Source organism: Pogona vitticeps, chromosome 2 (assembly GCF_051106095.1).
Source record: "Pogona vitticeps strain Pit_001003342236 chromosome 2, PviZW2.1, whole genome shotgun sequence".
Lineage (NCBI taxonomy): Eukaryota > Metazoa > Chordata > Lepidosauria > Squamata > Agamidae > Pogona > Pogona vitticeps.
Genome location: NC_135784.1, coordinates 312,229,066 through 312,247,806, shown reverse-complemented (window position 1 = coordinate 312,247,806; position 18,741 = coordinate 312,229,066).

Sequence of the window (18,741 nt, the reverse complement as noted above, 5' to 3'; positions counted from 1 at the left end):
GCAAAATAACACGGCTCGCTGCGACTCAGCAATGGTGCCGCTCAGCCAATGACGGGCGAGGCGTGGGCGCAAAGCGAGCCCCACTGGCATTTTACTTGTGCTGCTGAGTTTGTGATCTTGTGCCGAGCAGAGTGTCTGAGGGTCCAGCTCGGCCCAACCCAAAACCCATCCCTTGAGGTGAAATCCCATTAGCATTGCCTTTGAGATGCCTTTGAGGTGGGCTTTCATGTCTGGGGAATGAGAGATGCCAGGGAAGCCCCTGCTGATCTCCTGAAGGCCAGTCGCAAGACAGGTAAGCTCACTGGCAAACTGCAGAAGGCGAGGAGCGTTCCTTCTGTGACCACGGGGCCTCGCCCACGTCCGGCCATGGGTGATCTGGAACGTACAGTTCAGCCTGGGAAGCGGGGGGGGGGGAGAGGTTCAACATGATGACCATCTTGGTCCATCTCTAGTCCCAGGGATAGTGACCTGATGCCTCCCCCATGTTTGGGACCCCAAATCCCATGAGCCCCCCCCAGCCAGTGTGGCCAGTGGCCAGGGACTGTGAGGGCTGAAGATTCAAAGCTCTGATTGTCCACCATGATCGAAGCCTCTCCTAGCCTGTTTCCCCTCGGACGGGTTGTCCAATGCCACCCTGTCCTCCTTGGCCAAGGTTGATGGGGGGGGGGTTTCCAGCCCTGGTGATCCCTCAGCTCCCTTTTAAAAAAATAGGATGGGGCAGTTGGAACCCTCCACCCCAGAGCCTGGGAAACACATCTCCGTACTGCATTTCCCAGACACCCCTAGCCAGCTTGGCTACTGGCCGTGGTGGCTGGAGATTCTGGGAGCTGTAGTCCAAATTGCCATTTCCAGCCTTTGGCCCACGGAGCGCGTGGTGCCTTCGTGCAGTCAGATTTGCCTTCTGGCCCCTCCCGACAGGAACCTCCTGGAAATGATCCTCTTACTCAGCAGCCCTCTGGCCCAGCAAGGGGGTAAAGGGAGGGCATGATCCCACCAACTGCAGCCGCTGAGTGCCAACAGAGGAGGGGGGTGGATTTGCAGGCTGCTTCTGGGCTCGGACCAGGCGCCGTATGCAGGTGGGCCCTGGGCAAATAAGCCATCTCCGGGCAACCAGCCCACTTGCCTCTTGGTCCCTTTCAGAGTGCTCTTCTTGTCCTCTTATGCCAAAGGCAGCTTGGGTCTTCCTGCCCAACCCCCACCCCCACCCCCGCGCAACTGAGATGCTTTCCAAAGTCCCTGTACGTGTTCCATCTGGAGCAAGGTGAGTGGCCGGGGGGGGGGCGGAGAGGGGCCTTCCTGAAGGCATCACCTGAGTGGCACAACAGTCTCTTGAGATGCAGCTGTCCATCTTTGCCAAGCAAGGTCCGTCCTGGTTGCCCAGATGGCCCACAGTAATCTCCGGGAGCCCTTTCTACCTGATCTCAGCAGCTGTTTTACCATGTATTGCTGACATATTGTTCTGCTGCATTTACTGCACTGGATGCTGCTCTCTCTCTCTCTCTCTCTCTCTCTCTCTCTCTCTCTCTCTCTTTCTCTCTCTCTCTCTCTCTCTCTCTGTGTGTGTGTGTGAAAATTCTTACAGCATAATCCTATGCATGTCTAGTCAAAGGTGAAACTGATAGGACACCCTGGGAAGGAGTTTGCATCCTCGAACCTGTTAGCAGCGGCTTTAAGGTCTTTAAAGAAAAGGCAGAAAACTCTTAAACAAGGGGAACGGAGGAAGCCCATCCTTTTTTTGCACTGGCTCAAAGGCTGTGTCTTCTGCAGATCAGATGGCTGCCCACTTACTGGCAAAAATGTCTGCTCTGCCCAGTGGCCAGTGGGAGGGGAAGCAGGGGCCGATTCCCTTCTGGGTTGCTGTGAATTTTAAGAACACAGGATGTAGCTGCAGGAATCTTGTGTAGGGTTAACAGAACCGAGCTGTCATCTGGGCCCATCTGGGACAAAAGGGTGTCTTTGAATGAACGGAAGATGTGCAGAGCCCTGCCTCACCACCGGTAGACGTGATGCGCCAGCCCCAAATCCATGCCATGGGTGTCTATCGGCAGTCCCGGTTTGCTTCATGGTTTTGTGGCAAGGATCCCTGGAGCCAAGATGGGTCGGGAGGCCCTTGTTGGCACTCTGGGCTGTGCCAAGGGGCGGGGGGGGGTGTAGCACAGACAGCAAAGGGACATGTCTGTTTAAGGCCTTGGCCTACATTTTGCAAGGCCTCCTGTGCTGGCAGATATATAAATAAGTCTCTTTGTGCTACGTACTTTCAAGTACCTAAAATCCTCGGCAGAACCTCCTTCCTTAAGTCACTGCTTGTTTTCCGGATGCGTTTCTCATCTCTTTGCCAAATGCTGCGAGCAGTTTCAGGTCATAAAGGAAGTGTGAGGGGGTGGAGGAGAGAAGCAGCAGTCCCCCACCTCCCACCCTCCCCCAGGCCCCATTTCTCAGGGGAACAGCTGTATCGTGACTGACAAAGGAAACCCCCCACTTCCTTCCTTCCTTCCTTCCTTCCTTCCTTCCTTCCTTCCTTCCTTCCTTCCTTCCTTCCTTCCTTCCTTCCTTCCTTCCTTCCTTCCTTCCTTCCTTCCTTCCTTCCTTCCTTCCTTCCTTCCTCTGCCCACCCTCCGAAACCTTTACAGAGTGAAAGGCTTCCCACCAGATGAAGACAAGACTGTGCCACCTAACAAATGAGGAATTAGCTCCAATGCTTGCTGGCTCAGCAGGGCCTAAGAATCTGCCACTATCCATCTTCCTTCCTGGCAGGCAAGGCAAGGAAAGTGCAGAAGGCAAGCAGGAAAAATTATTTGCTCCTTGGGATAGGCAGGGTGGGAAAAGTTTTTTGGGGATGGGATGGGCATACTTTCTTTCACCACAAGATCCATGATTTTGGCCAAACCATTGGACCAATACACACAACAAAGAATAACCCCTTCCCCCTAGATGCACAAACACAGAAGTGGCTGATAGACAGAGGGAATGCTGTACATGTAGTATATCTTGATTTCAGCAAAGCTTTTGACAAAATGCCCAATGATCTCCTGATTAGCAAGCTAACTAGGTGTGGGCTGGATAGATGAAGTGTCAGGTGGGTACATAATTGGCCACAGAGGGTGATGATTAACGTGTTCATCTCTAACTGGGAGGATGTCACAAGTGGGGTACCCCAGGACTTAGTGCAGGGCCCAGTATTATTTGTAACATTTTTATTAATGACTTGAATGACGGAGTGAAGGGAATACTGATCAGATTTGCAGGTGACACAAAATTGGGTGGAATAACTCATACCTTGGAAGATAGAAACAAAATTCAAAGTGATCTAGATAGGCTTGAGTCCTGGGCTGAAAACAGCAGAATGAAATTTAACAAGGATAAGTGCAAAGCACTACACCTAGGGAAGAAAAACCCAAATGCACAGTTACAAGTTGGGGGATACTTGGCTCAGTAAAACTATGAGTGAGGAAGATCTTGAAATTGTAGATCACAAGCTGAATAGAAGCCAACTGTGCATTGTGGCTTCAAAATAAGGCAAACACTGTTTTGAAATGCATCAAGAGAAGTACAGCTTCCAAATCCCGTGAGGTACTAGTTCACCTCTATTCAGCACTGGTTAGACCTCATCAAGAGTACTATGTCCCATACTGGGCACCTCACTTCAAGAAGGATGCTGACAAATTGGAACAAGTTCAGAGGAGGGTAACAAGGATGATCAGGGGGCTGAAAACCAAGCCTTATAAGGAAAAACTGAAAGAATAGGACATGTTTAGCCTTGAGAAAAAGAACACTGAGTGGTGATAGGATAGCACTTTTCAAAGACTTGAAATGTTGTCATGAAGAGGAGGTGCAAAATTTGTTTTCAGTCTTCCCAGAGTCCAGGGATCAAGTTACAGGAAGCCAGGTTTGGGCTGAATATTAGGGAAAAGGTTCTGTTAGAGCAGTACGGCAGTGGAACCAATTGCTCTGAGAGGCAGTGAGCACTTCAATACTGGAGGCACTCAAGAGAAAAATTTGACAACCATATACTTTGATTGGGATTTTTGCCTTGAGCAGGGGGGTTGGACTCGATGGCCTTAGAGGCCCCTTCCAACTCCATGCTTCTATGGTTCTGTGATCCACTCTGCAGACCATCCTCCATCAGAAATGCAGAAAAACTGTCTGTGAATACAGCTATACAAAGAAAAGTTTGTCACTCTTTCTGGCAGTCACGTTGAGAGACGTAGCTTGCCACAGAGACTGGCGAAACGTTAGGAAGAACAACCTTCAGAACACGGCCAAAGAGCCTGAAAACCCCACAACAACCATTAGATCCCGGCCATGAAAGCCTTCGCGAAGACATAGCTTTGCTCAGGTTTGGAAGTCCAAGCAGTCTGGAAGGGGCTGCCAAAGTCTCGATTGTTGTTGAATGCTGGAGGAAAAACAGGACCATGGACAGCTCCCCTCTCATTGTGGAAAGAGAGAGAAAGAGCCCACCCCACCCCTGCTCTGGTGTCCGATTTCAGTCCTCTGGTTCTAGCCCAGGATCTCGTTGCAGCAGGATTGAAATTGCCGGCATTTGGCATTGCTCACCCAGATCACCAAGACCTCTTTCAATCCCTTAAACAGAAATTGGCGCCCCACCCAACTTTCTGTACAGAGAACATGCTGTGCAGCTGCCAACGCTTGTCCAGGTCTGCTTCTGAAGAGAAACCACGCAGGAGACACTAACCATCATTACAGCTACCGTCTTAATGCAGAGGATCACATGAAGTGCATGTGCATGCATGTGTGTGTGTGTATAGCCGCCTAACCTCCTCCTCCTCATTGTCTTGCCAACCTGTGGTCCCTAAAGCTCTTATCCACTTTATCCTATATTTCACAGCCAGCTCCCCTCCTCCTCTCCTTCCCCCAGATAATGGTGGAATGGATGAGTGGTTCCAGCCCTTTGTGAGCAAGGACTAGGTTCAATCCTGCATGTGGAAACCCTTCTCACTTTAGGGGGAACTCCAGGGAGGCCTTCCAACCCCTCTGGGTAGCCACCTTCCATAGTGCTCTTCCTTGGCCTGTGGCTACCAGAGCGTTTCGTCAGGTTCTCATTTGTACCTTGGCAACAGTGCCAGGGCCCATGACCTCCTGTCAAATAGAAGGGGAAGACATGGAGGCAGTGACAGAATTTACTTTCTTGGGCTCTATGATCACTGGAGATGGTGACAGCAGCCACGAAATTAAAAGACGCCTGCTTCTTGGGCAGGCAATGAGTAGACTTATCATCAAGAGACCAAGGTTGGATTCCTTCAACATCTGTATGACAAAAGGGCACAGAATGTGTTGGGAGATGGCCCTTGCAGATGCCACTGAGCGGCAGCAGCCAGGATTTGGCCAGAACTGGGAAAGGTTGCCTTTTTGGACCACAACTCAGAGAATCCTCCAGCCAGTGGTTGTGTGGATTCTTGACGACAGCTTCCCGAAAGGTAAGTTCCAGATTTCACAACGCCTTGCTCCCACACTTTCAGGAGCGTCGTCCCTGCTGTATGGGCTAGAAACATGGCTTTCAATTAGAATCGGACGATAGCAGCTGAGTGCTGCGCCCCGTTATGTTTGTTCCAGCAGTTGTGCAGATGTGTGAATGGTGGAACCAGGGGACCATGTGTGTATGCCACGCTCCTTCCTCTCCTGGCCTGAGGACAAAGTGCCTCCCAGCCCCATGTGTACACAAGTGCACTTCCCAGCTTCTCTCTGCCACAGGAAGAAGAGCGGGAGTCGACTCTTAGAAGGAACGCTTGTTGATGTTCTCATTTCAATAAGGAGGTGGAAAGGTTAGGAAGGGAACTGGGTCACCCTGCTGTCTGAAGCACCCAAGCGTGCACCGCTAGCTACCAGGGCACAGAAAACCGTTGGGAGGGAAAGGAAGGCAAGAACTGATGCTGCACCACATGCATTGGGGTTGCTAGACAGGGCCCTGGGTATGTGTGTGTGCATGGGCACGCCGCCGAGCCCTTTTCGCTCTCCACAGGGGGTTGGTGAGTCTCCTGCTCTGGATGTTGTTATCTGTTTACTCCTCTGGGGGAGGCAATGAATTGCCGATGCACAAACACTGATGTTGTTGGGCAGGGAAAATCCACCAGGAAGCAGCTCTTCCCTGCTCATGTTATCGAGAGCTGCTCCACCACCCTTGTGCTGGACAGATCAATTGCAGATCAGTTCCTCTTCCCAGGGAAAGGGAGCAGGGAGGGTTTCCCCATTTGTGCTTGCACCATTCTGAGGGTTGGTATTACTCCGTGGGAGTCCCCAAAGGCCTGGCGCTTTAGCAGGGTAGGGAATTCCTCCACCAGGTGAAAACCTCCTCCTGGAGATTTTCTAGGGAACCCCTCTTTAAAATCCTAGTCCTCTGGGCACCTATAGGCAGGGCCTGCCAGGTCCTGGCCCCATCTCTCTTTCTCTATCTCTGCAATGGCCACCTGGGACTCCAACGCAGAGCCCGACTTTCCAAACAAGCACATCCTTTAAATGGAAACGCAACAGGTCTTCCTTGATCTATTGTTAAATTAAAAACAGGATCTTAACATTTTGCAGATTTGAGGGGCTTGTGAGTGGTTCCAGTGATTTTTATTGTTCTGTAAGCTGGCTTGAGGTTGCTTCAGAGCAGCAGAACAGAGGTTTTCAAAGACACACACATTTATCAGTGGGCACCAGATGGCCATTTGGGCTGCTCACTGGGATGTGCCTTGAACCCCACCTACCTTCACCATAGTAACAGACAGGGATGCTGGACTGCCCATTCTGAGACTAGAGAAGGGGAGCAGAAGCCCCACACCGAGTTTTGGGTGTCTTAGGATACTGCTGCAAGGCACCTGATGCCAACATTGCACCTGTTTCTGCCCCTCTGTGAGCACTGATCAACAGCTCCAGAAGACTGTCTGCAGTATCAGCCTCACCTGAGGGGTGGTGGGGTGGTGGGATTCCAGGGGACACCTAAAGTGATCCATTGGCTAGATCAGCAACCAATCCATCAGCCAGGTCAGCAGGGTGCCAGCTCCCAGGTCCATCTATCATTTCTCCTACCAATTAATTAGCCAGTCCACCTTCGATCCAACCCAAGTCAGAACTCATAACAACAATCATCCTAATGGATGTTCTGCATTTTGTGCTGCCTTGAGATTAATAGAATCCTGGCAGGCAGAGAGCATGGGTGGGGGTGGGGGGCGTGGAACTGAGCAAGCAGGGCCCAGGGTAACTCTTCTGTTTGATGTCTTGGGGGTAGGGGGAGGAGAATCCACCCTCTCTGCACAAATATCCAGGTTTCAGGGGGGGGGCAGCAGCCATGCATAAGTGTGCCAAGCCAGCAGCCTCCTATTCCTTGAGGTTTCTGAACTAAGACAGGAGACCAAGGTCCATGCGGGAGGGCATTGGATCCGAAGTGGCCCAAAGCAGCTCTTCCAAGCCATGAGAGGTTGGCAGGCTGGCTGCACACTAATCACCCCTCCCTCTAAGGAGCCCCCAATTTTTATCCCCAAAGCTCCCCATGTTCAGGGCAAGAATGAAGGCAGGACGTGGGGTTTGCCCTTTTAGGCACTGTATCCCTCCCTCCCTCCCTCCCTTTTACTCTCCCTGCGCTCCCCCCAACCAGCCCGACCTGCACTTTTCCTGAAGGGAGTTTCACGTGAAGGGCCTTCTCCCAGGGTTTCTCTTCAAACATGTTCGGAGCAGGTCCCAAAAGCAGAAAGGGAGACTGGAGGACACTTCCTCTGGGATGCTGAGAAGTCCATGAGAAGGGAGGGGTGGGAAAGAGAGGCCTGGAAAAGCCATGAACAGTCCCCAGACCGAGCTTGCCCATTGGGGTTCAGGGCTGAGGAGTGGATGGAGACAGAGGTGAGGAGGACAGAGTTTCTCCACCGCACCCCGTTGGCTCCCTCTCAGCGTCTTAGCCCTTTGGAGAAGGCATCGCCCGACAGCAGCAGGACCTCCATCATTGTGGAGGTTAAAAGATTAGGGATTGACAGCAGAGCTTTTCAAGGTTCCCACAGTAGGATCTGTGGGAGTAGCCAACTGGAAATGAGCTTTTCCATGCCCTTGGAAGGGTGGAGGGTGCTCTCTCGCCCTTGTCTGCCCCTCCTTAGGCTGCCCGGAGGAGCCTGACCACTTTTGCTCCTGTTGCCCCTCAACACTGTGTCCAACCTTCGCCCCTCCCTCTCTCATTCTTCCAACAAGCAGTTCCAGAAGAGCTTTGGGATCAGGGCCAACCCTACAGAATAAGGCTCCTTCTTGGGGACCTTGAGGTATTTAAAATGGAGGGCAACCCAAGCTGTAACCTCAATAAAATAATGGCCAAAATACTCTCACATGGAACTGTCAGCCATCCTACTCGGCCCATTTGAATCAATGGAACTTGTTGACTCCTCAAATACCCACTGATTCAATGGGCCTGCTCTAGTGCAACTTATTTGAGTAAGCAACAGGATTGCAGCCTTGACGTTGAAATCCTCCAATGTGACCTTTTGTGACTTGAGGGACTGCTTTGCACAGAACAGTTTCCTATCAGAGAAAATGGCTGGACCGAAACATTGTGCTTGTCAGCGTTGATGGATGGCTTACTAGCTGGTTTGCCTGGGATCTCAGAAAAAGCCCCTCTTGTTTCCTCCTGCATCCCCTTTGCAGAATTTCAGGGCAAAAACCGTCCTTTGCAAAAGCGGTATGCACTTTGTTTGGTTCTGCAAAAAGATACAAACAAATGGGTTGATTGCTAGAAGTGAACCTGTCCCTTGTGCCGGTTTGTGTGCTTTCCTCCTCTCCCTCAGACTCTCATCTTGGCTTGGAGCCTTTGAGCCTTGGCACATCATTTCCAATTTGTTTGATGCTTCATCCAATGGGGATGTCTTTCTCCGTGTCTGATCTTTCCTGGTGTCCCTTCACTGTTCGTAGGGGCTGCCACTCATGGGTGTGCAGATGGTCTGCTTCTGGCTGCCTCCCGTCTTCTGGAGGATGAGACTTCCCAACGCAGATGTTTCTTTTGCCTGCCAGTTTCCTCCCAGATGCTCTTCCCTGAGCATCTGGATTGTGGCCCAGATTCTCTAGGCTGGAGGCAAGAAGCTTTTCTCCTCTCCCCCAGGCTTTGGCTGGCTTCCCTTCCCTTCCATGGGGAGCAACATCTGCCCCTTCCATCGGTCTCAGAGTGAGAAGGCTCAGGCTTGCCACTTCAGAAGAGAAAAGACCCCAAACCAAAGCAGTCACTTAATTCCAGCACCTTGGTTAGCTCTCGTGAGGTAGCCATGTAGGTCTGTTGCAGTGACACCAGCAATGCGTCCAGTGGCGTCTTGCAGAGGTTGACTGTCACCTGGAAAGGACTGATGCCAATTAAGCACATTAGCCCCCAGGGTGGCCCTGGACTCTTTGCTTTGGATAAGGAACTGTCACGGCACAAAAATTCAGTAATGCTGTATGGCTATGAAACTGATACAACTTGGTGGGCAGAAGCAACTTCAAACCCTGACTTTACCTCCCTGGAAAGGAGCCAGCCCTAAGGGTTCAGGGTGGCTGATCAAGGGAGGTGCCCTTCCACCTGTGTGGCCTTGGGCAAGCCGCATGGGGGTCCCAGAGCACACCCGAGAGGGAGGCTGGGAAGCCACTCGTGAGGCCCTTGTAGCTAGTGGATCTTGGGAGGCTTCCTGTAAGTCATAGACTGCTTGATGGCACATGATTAGTATTAAATGGCTGTGAATCCCAGGAAAAAAGAGTTTCTCGGGTTCTGAAGCTGCCTTTCCAGTCTCTCCGGCCCTGCGTGTGTGTTTCCAATTGGGGGCGGTGAAGGGAATGGAAAGCTGAACTAGAGAGATACTTGCTCTGGTGCAGCATTGCTCTTCTGATGCTGTTGTGTTCCTCATTCAGACGTTCTGCCTTTGCTCGCAAAGGACTGCAGGTAAAAATATGTACGGGTTGTTTTGTTTTACAGTGTCAAGGCAAGCTCAGGTGGGAGGGAGGGCTGGACTCTCACACTGAGTCTGCATTTCCCACCAGGATTTCAGAGGCAAAGTAGCGCTGCTGAAACAATCAAGGCATTGAAACAGAAAAATGAACGTGAAGGTCATGGGAGTTCAGGCTTATGGGGCCAGGGTTATGCTCCTGCGCCAAGGGTCAGCCCTGACCGTGAGAAAAGGGCCCGGTGCCGGGGGGTGCGTTTTCTGGAAGCCCAGTTGCTGGAGAGGTTGCCACCAGGATGGGAAAAGGAGAGGGGACTGAAAAGGGCATTTCTCTTACAAGAGCTTACTTACAGGATGACCACGTTTGTACAATAATGAACAGTGTGGATCGCAGTGATTTATGAAACCCTGGAACCACACAAGACCCAGCTCTTTGGAGAGCTTGGAAAACTGGTGGGTTTATTTTGGACTCAAATTCCCACGATCCCTCGGGGTGGTGGTTGTTCTCTGGATCTCTACAACTCTTTTGGGCACTTGTGACTCAGGAGGCACTCAGTGGGGGCTTAAATGGGTCCCTTACAGGTTAACGTGGCTCCATGTGCAACAGGTTGATTGCAATTTGATAATACTAAGAGTCGTAGTCGTGGCAAGGATAAAAAATCGAGTCAATACCAATTTCTTGTAACCTTTTTTAAAAGGGTTTCCAGGCAGAGTAAACTCAGAAGTGGGTTGCCACTTCCTTTTTCTGGGGGTGCCCTGGGGCGGCCGTGCAGTTTGCCCAATTTATTTATTTATTTATTTGATTTATACCCCACCTATCTGGACTACCAGACCATTCTAGGTAGCTTCCAATACAAAATAAAACAATAAAATACAAGAATGTGCATAATCATTCAATAGCAATCACAATAAAATAAAGAAAAAATAAAATAGGGGAAAAAATAAAGAATTCAAGAATTGGCTGGAGGGAAGGCCTGGATGTATAACCATGTTTTTAATTGGGTTTTAAAGACACACAGCATAGGGGCCGCACGAATCTCCGGAGGGAGGTTGTTCCAGAGGTGAGGAGCCACCGCCGAGAAGGCCCGGTTTCGAGTCTTTTCCCTTCGGGCCTCCCTCGGTGTCAGGCTCCTCAGCCTCACCTCTTGACTCACGTGGGTGATCTGGTTAGACCTTGGTGGAAGCAGGCATTCTGCCAAATATCGAGGTCCCAAACCGTTTAGGGCCTTGTAAGTAAGCATTAAAACTTTGAAGTCAACGCGGAAACAAATGGGCAGCCAATGCAATGTGGCCAGCGTTGGAGAAATGTGTTGGTATTTCCTCGCTCCGGCGAGGAGTCTGGCCGCCGCATTCTGCACCACCTGAAGTTTCCGCATCAGCCTCAGGGCAGCTGTTCTCCTGGGAGTCACAGTGGGGGACCCAATGCCCAACATCTGGCTCCTCAGCCAGGAGCTCCAACTCACTGAGCTAGTCAGCCTCTTCATTCGTGGCTTGCAGTTCCACCACTGGCCCAGCTGCATCAACACTGAGGGCATCACAGGGAAGAAACAAAGCTTGCAGCCCTGCCTCCTTTCTTCTCTGCCCTATTTCATCCTCAGAACGTTTCCCTTCCCTCCCACTGTATATGGAGGCTTCCCCCCCTAGTGCTCATCGACAAAAGCTGCAAAAAAGAGATGCTGGAAGGGACTCTTCGGTCCACCTGCGCTGCTCCTCCTCTCCCTTGGATAAGCATCTGGGTTTCCACCAGTTGCCAACCAGAACGCCAGGTTCCCTCTTGGCAGTAACTCCTCTGGCCTTGTTCTTACTCCAAGGCATTCAGAGTTTCTGTGGCTTAAAAAAGACACCACTTAGTGCCATAAGATGGGGCAGGAGTCATGAGCTAGCATGGGTCTTGGAAAATGACTGGGCAAAGTTGCTGGAAAGAGGCCAGCCTAGGACGTATCGGTCCCAAATGGCACCTCCATGCTTAGAGGCAGTCTATCTGTCTATCTGGATTATTTAATATCATGCTGGGGGAGGGGCAAAGGCAAGGGGGGGGAAGGGCCTTAATGGCCCCACCCTGTTTGGTGACTTCTTGAGGCATGTCTCCCATCGCAGCTGGGTAGAGCAGACACAGCAGCACCCATCGGCCCTCCTTCCATCCTCTTCTCCGGCTTTGTCTCCTCCGACTCAAGCAGCTTCTTGCTTTCTGTTCCTCTTTCTGCTGTGCTTCATCAGTGCTGCTTTCCCTCCAAGGCCTGCTGGAGTAATTGCATTGTTGATTAAGGAATCCCTCTAATGAACCTGAAATTATAGCCTCTAATTGCATCTCTGTGTGATTAGCAACCAGTGCTCCACCAGCGGCGGGCGGGCGGGCGGGCTGTGGATTGTCACTGCCTGGCACGCAGGAAGACAAAGGCCAGCAGCACCAAGATCTCTCCGGAACATGCCTGATGAGATGTCTCCTCTCCCACCGCCACCCATGCCTGGCCCCCACAGACCCACTGCCCTGCCGGCGCTCCTCCCCACTCCCCGGGGGCCAGCTTCCTCCAGCAAACCATCTTTTAGCATTTGTCAATATTAACGCAGCTCACAACGGTGCCTGAAGGGTCGGACTTGAGGCAGAGGAGGGGAAGCAATGGACGCGTGACACGCCAGACCATCAAAGACCTCAATGCCCGCTGAACCAGGAGGCCCACCCCTCTCCCTTTGCGGGGGACTGTCCTCGATATGCGATGGTCTACTGCAGGGCGGTTCTCTTTTGGAATTCAGCCTCCTCTTGGCAGTCCTGCTGTGCTATTCCACCTTCACCGGTGATCCTGCCGCGAGCGCCCGTGTCACAGGGCAAAATCCCCAAACGAATACAGATCCAGGGTCACCAATCATCTAAGGGCTGATGTGGGGGGGGGCTCGAGCCAGAGTGACCACTGAGGAAAATGGGGGTGGGTAGGTGGGTGTCTTGTGGGGCCCGGGTCTCAATCCGTGCAGGTGTGGGAGTCTCCTTGACGTCTTGTGCTTCCTCCTCAGGGACCCTCCGTTTCCTGGCCATTTCAGACCCCACTGCCCTCCTACAGGCTGTGCCTCACACCGTTGGCAGTGGCGGCTAAATCGATGGTTTTGCTCAGACCCGGGGAAAGTTCCTTTTTCAGACGGGCAGAACGGTGGTTCAAAAAGAAGAGGAAAGGAAAAGGAAAAGGAACTTTTCCCCAAGCGGTGACTCCATGGCTGCCCTTCGGAGTGGACCAGCGGGAATGGCCAAACCCAACCGCGCTCCTCACCGCGGGCTCTGGCTCCTGAAACTGTTTCACAGCAAGGAAGGATGTGACCCAAGTGGCGGGGGGGGGGGGAAATCACATTTGTGAATCACTAAAGGAAAGGATGTGGGAAATGAGGTGGCATCAGCAGACGCACCAGCAGAAGCATCCTAGCCACATCCACCCAAAAGAGAGAGAGAGAGAAACCAAGAGGGAGGGAGGGAGGGAGGCGAGGTTTGCCCCAACAGACAAGCGGCAGGTGTGGGGACTTGAACGTGGCCAGGCAGATGAACGAGACAGAAATGAGCCAAATAAAGTGGGAGATACGAAACGCTCTCCCGGTTTATGGGCTTGGAAGGGGGAGGCGGGATGAGGGGCTGCCACCAGGCTCAGAGGCCAGGGCTCATCCAGTGGAGGTCCCTGAAAGCAAATGGGGTGCAGCTCAGACGGTCCCACCCGCTCACGGTCCTGCCTCCTCATTTGGGTCCTGCCTGGGTGGCCCCTCCTGCGGCTGCTGCTGAACTCCCAGCCCCGTCCTGTGAAGGGGCGTGTGTCTGCTTTGGTGGGTGGTGCGAAGGGTGGACAAGGGGAGGTTGAGATTGTCCACTTTGGCCACCGATTCTTCTTGCTGCCTGGGGCTCCACTGACCACAAGCTGCGGTGCCTTCACCCCTCCAGCCTCAGTAACCCACGGCTCAGGAGGATGGGGGGGGCAGGAAGGAACCACAGACCACGTGGTGGTCTTCCCGCAGTGCTCAACTCTGGCTATGAACCCGCCGTTGGCATATCGGATCCAGAGGTATCATATGGTAAGGCCAAGAGGCAAGGAAGATGATGGGAAGAGAGGACCCGGTTCTCTCTGGCCTTCCTCGCCAGGGTGGGCAGCCTGTGGCCCTCCGGAGAATCTCTGCAGGTTGCCAACCCCTGCTTGACTGAGCTCCCCTGTTCCTCCCGCCGCCCTTGTTCTGACCTGGGATGGATCGACAAGGACGCTTCCAGCCACACCAACTCAGCTTCCTTTCGGAGCTGCCGGATGGAACCATCCCCAAACCTTTTCTGAACCATTTTTTTGTCAGTGTTTTCAGCCAATAGCAAGCTTCGGATGCCTCCTACCCCCCCCCCCCAGGTCTTTCTACCTGGTCAAAGTGGCTGGAATAAAGGCTTGGTCGCTTTTTAAAGGGAGTGTGTGGAGTGAGGCTCATTTCAGCTAAGCCTGCACATTAATCCATGGCTTACTCAGCATATGCAGATACATATTTAAATAAATAAACATATGCATATGAGCAACTGCCATTTCCTTGCCCTCTGGGAGAAGGGGCCTGGGCTTGCCGGAGGCGACAGTAATAACCAGCCACTTTCTCTGAGTGCATCTCTCCCCACCGCCACCCCAACGCGCACACACATATACTGGGGTCACATCCAAGGCATCAGCCGGGCACTCCTGCAGCCCAGCCCAGCCAGTTCTTTCCACGTGTCCTGCCGGCTTCGCTGGTCCTGGAACACCTTGCCCCACCCTGGCCAAGCCATTTAGCATATTAAAATTTCATCAGCTCATCTGAGGCGGAAGCAAAGGAGGCTGGATTGTTTTAATCACAAGATGGTTGCATCTTAAGCCAGCGGGGAAGGGAGGCCTGCAGGAGCCACCAAGGCTGTGTGGGGTGGAGAGAGCAGGGTGGAGCAGGGAGAGGCATGCTCAGGAGAACCACAGCCTACTGGGATCGGTAGGTAGGTCCTCGGCGCAGGAGACCCTTCCACCTGGCCTTTCATGGGGCCCCGGGGGCCCCGTGTGCAAGACTCTGCAAACCCAAAGCGGCATGAAGCTCACAGGCATTCCAGAGGCCGAGAAGGGATCCAGCTGGTGGAGAGATCGTTGGCGGGGAACCTCTGCTTGCACGATGCTGCTGTAGTCTCTCAGATCCAGCAATTATTCAGGAAGTACAGGGCATTTGCCCACTGGAGGCAGACGGAAAGTGTCTCTCTAAGTGATGAGAGTGCGTAGCCAGCATACCCGTCTCTCTGCCCTGTCTGATGCAGCGTTTGGGTGCATGCACAAAGAACATGCGCGATGCTCAAAGAGGCCACACATGGGGCCATGCTCTACATCTCCAGTTTCACACTGTGTTTTGCATCTTCACCTTCTTTGTTTTTCTTGGTTGGCCTATTTCCTCCAAGTTACAGCATAATCTCCATAAAGAACGGGTCTTGTGGGCTAGACCTTACAGGGCTCTTTTGGACCTGAGCAGAGAGGTTGGTGTTACCCGCTAAAGGGGGTTATAAACTCCGGCGAAGGACAACAGACCATGATGCACCCGACCAGCTGTTATTTATGCCAATTTATTAAGATACACAGCTAGGGCCCAATCTCTTAAAGCAGAGAAGAGCCCCGATATTGATTCGAATCAGAATTATATAGCGTTTTACACAAAGAGCCATAAAGAGAAGTATTACGATTGGTGCCTTGAACCCATACCTTTCAATCCTGCCTGTTATTGGCCAAAGATATTTTGTAAGTTCAATCTATTGGTCCCGTTTGAATTTCCCATGTAGCATCTCGTGTCCCTTTAACCTAAAGGTCATCTTACACCCCAAAAAGAGTCATCATGTCTACTCTGAGCGGATAATTTGATTCCCCACCTGCAGATCCACTATGGGGTCCCCTGGTGGGATTCAGAATACCCCAGGATCGCGTCATTGTTCCTCCCCTGCTTCCAGAGCAAATACTGCATCTGAAGTTGCATGTGCGTATGGAGGCCGTCCCTGCATGGGCTGTGTTTGGCCCTGAAAGCCCCCACGTCCTCTGGGTGATGTTCTGTATGGACATGCATCAGCCCAAGGATTTGGATCATTGCAAATATGACAGGCCGATGGTTGGTCCTGGTATTGATTATGCGGACATGCTTTCGCCCAATGAGTCCCCACAAATTCGACACCCATTATCCCCCTTTTGGCCTCCCCCTGGAGTACCTTGATTATGATTTCCCCCACGACCTTGTCCTCTTCCCGGCAACCCCGTCTCCCCCCAGATACTTGAACTATATTTTTAGACTTGTTTTACGTTCTTTAGAGAAATGGCATTTGGTGTATTGTGCTTTCTCTTTTTCGACTGCATCCTAAGGGGGGTTCCATTACAAGAAAATACAGTGGTGCCTCGCTTAACGAGCGCACCGTACAACAAAGAATCCGTATAGCGATCCCTTTTTGGGGATCGCTATACGGAGCTGCCCCAATCGCCGCACTCACTTTGCGACGATTGGGGCGTCCGGCGGCCATTTTGGAGCCGCCGATCAGCTGATCGGCGGCTCCAAAATGGCCGCCGGATGACCCGAAATGGCCCCCGTCAGTGTTTTCGCGCCCTCCCCTTGCTTACCGAGGTCGCGAAAACGCTGCGGGGGGCCATTTCGGGTCATCTGGCGGCCATTTTGGAGCCGCCGATCAGCTGATTGGCGGCTCCAAAATGGCCACCGGACCGCGAAAACATCGCTGGAGGGGTAAGTTTGGGCGCCTATTGGAACACATTAAACTAAGTTTAATGCGTTCCAATAGGCTTTTCCTGCCCCGTACAGCGATGTTTTCGCATAGCGAAGGTTAATCCGGAACGGATTAACCTCGCTGTACGGGGCACCACTGTACTATGATTCATCTGCAACAAGAGGTTGTTCGTAATGCTGCTCTACCAGATTGTTGGATATGTACTTATTTTCCTTTTCACGGTCGACTTGGCTTACCCTCCTGGCCGGTTCCATTGGACCTTTTGGATTGGTATAATAAATCTATAGATGCCATTGAGGTAGGTCCTTCTGAAATTCCCCCATTCACATTGAGGGGATCCCAACATCTTGCCCCTATTTGTTTTAACCGTACTATGGGAATAGCCCCTTCCTTAGGATTATGGCACAATTGTTCCCTTACTTTTCACTGGGATGGGACTACTTGGATGCTGGAAGGCGATCCAGTCCCGTTTTTAAATCATAGTCATAATAGTACACAATATACTCTTTACTCTTTGTTTTTACATTGGGGTACCTTGGGAAGACCTGGCACCCCCCCCCCACACACAACCACCACAGGACTTGCAGTTGTGGAGAATCCACACATAGGTAAGAGGTGCTTGCCTCTTCTCTCTCTCTTATACTTACACGTGTGCCAACACAGACAAACACAGAGATACACACACAGCTTGTGACAACCTATTGCTTCTAGAAAAAGCCCTCTCTCTGGCAGGGCAGCACGAACTGGACAAACAACAGGATTCTAAAGAGGAAGTGAATTATAAATCTCCAGTTAATATTAACAAACAGTGTTTACGAGAGAGGAGGCAGCTGCAAGAATGGCCTGGATGAAGGCCCTGGGCAGGAAAGGGGGATGGTGACACTTGGACAGGAGTCACCAAAGGGGAGAGGACGCAAATGGGGGCCCCTGAAGGCTTTGCTTTGCACTGAATCTGCCGCCTCCAACTTTCACGTCCTTCCACCCGTGGCTGTTGCACCTGGCCTCATCGTCTGGCTTTTTCCCCCTTCTCTAACTTTCCCTCAAATCGCATTTCCTCTAAGCCTCAAGAAGATACTACAGTTTTAATTCAGATTATTAATTATCTATGGAAGCACTCTGTTAGGAGAAGACCCCTTTGTTCGGCAGACAGGGAGCCTGAAGCCGGGTTCCCTGCAGGCGTTTAAATCCACCTTTGTTTCTCTATCCTCTGGAGCAACAAAGCAAGCAGAGGCTGAACTTAAAAGTGGGGGCGGGGGGGTGGAGGAGGAGGTTATTAAGACTTACAGTATTTTAGAAATGCATTGACAGCAATGCCTAAGGGGATCCTTCCTGCAGGTTCTTCTAACAGAAGAGAGCTGGAGGGTTCTTGCTCACTTCTTAGGGATCCCCTCCTTAAAGGAAGCCACAGGCTTGAGCTTGCAAGAGGACAGCAGGACTGTGGAGGACCGGACGCTGTGGCGGTCACTCGTTCTTAGGGTTGCCACGAGTTGGAGGTCACGAGTCGGAGGTCACTCGGCAGCTCTAACAACAACAGAGGCGTGACTCCAGCCGCCTGTGTTTTCTGCTCGGGGATCACAGTTTGGCTGCTGTTCCCTTTTGAGCATCAGGAGGTGCTTGTTCTGGAAATAAACCATGGGAAAGCAGAAGGTTTGTGGACCCCTCGCTTCTCGGGGGGGGGGTGCTTTTGGTCCCATGAGAGCATGCCACCCCCATCACAGTGGAGCTTCTGCCTAGATGTTGTGGCCTCAGGTCCTGGGGGGGTGCAGCGCAGAACTCTCCCCGCTGGGCATCCCCACAATCCTGAGGGTTCGTGGCCCTGAGGTTCCAGCTCCACCCACAGACATCCTTGGACTCCCAGAAGCCTCCAGCCATCCGAGTCCAGAAAGGTCATCCCCTCCAAGCACACTTTTTCTGGCCGCTGTGAAAAGAGAAGCACCAAATTAAATCAGGCCATGTTTTCTGCCCCCCTTTCCAGGCTTGCCCTCCAGGAGTGGAGCTCCCGGGAAGAGGGGCAGAGGGGCAGAGCGGGCTAGCCTGTGCCCCCTCCCCATCTGCAGTCCCTCTCTCGCCTCCCCCCTCTCCAGGAAAGGGCGCCTCCTCTCCTGCCTCTGTGAAGGGACCAGCCAGTCCCGGGCAAAGAGA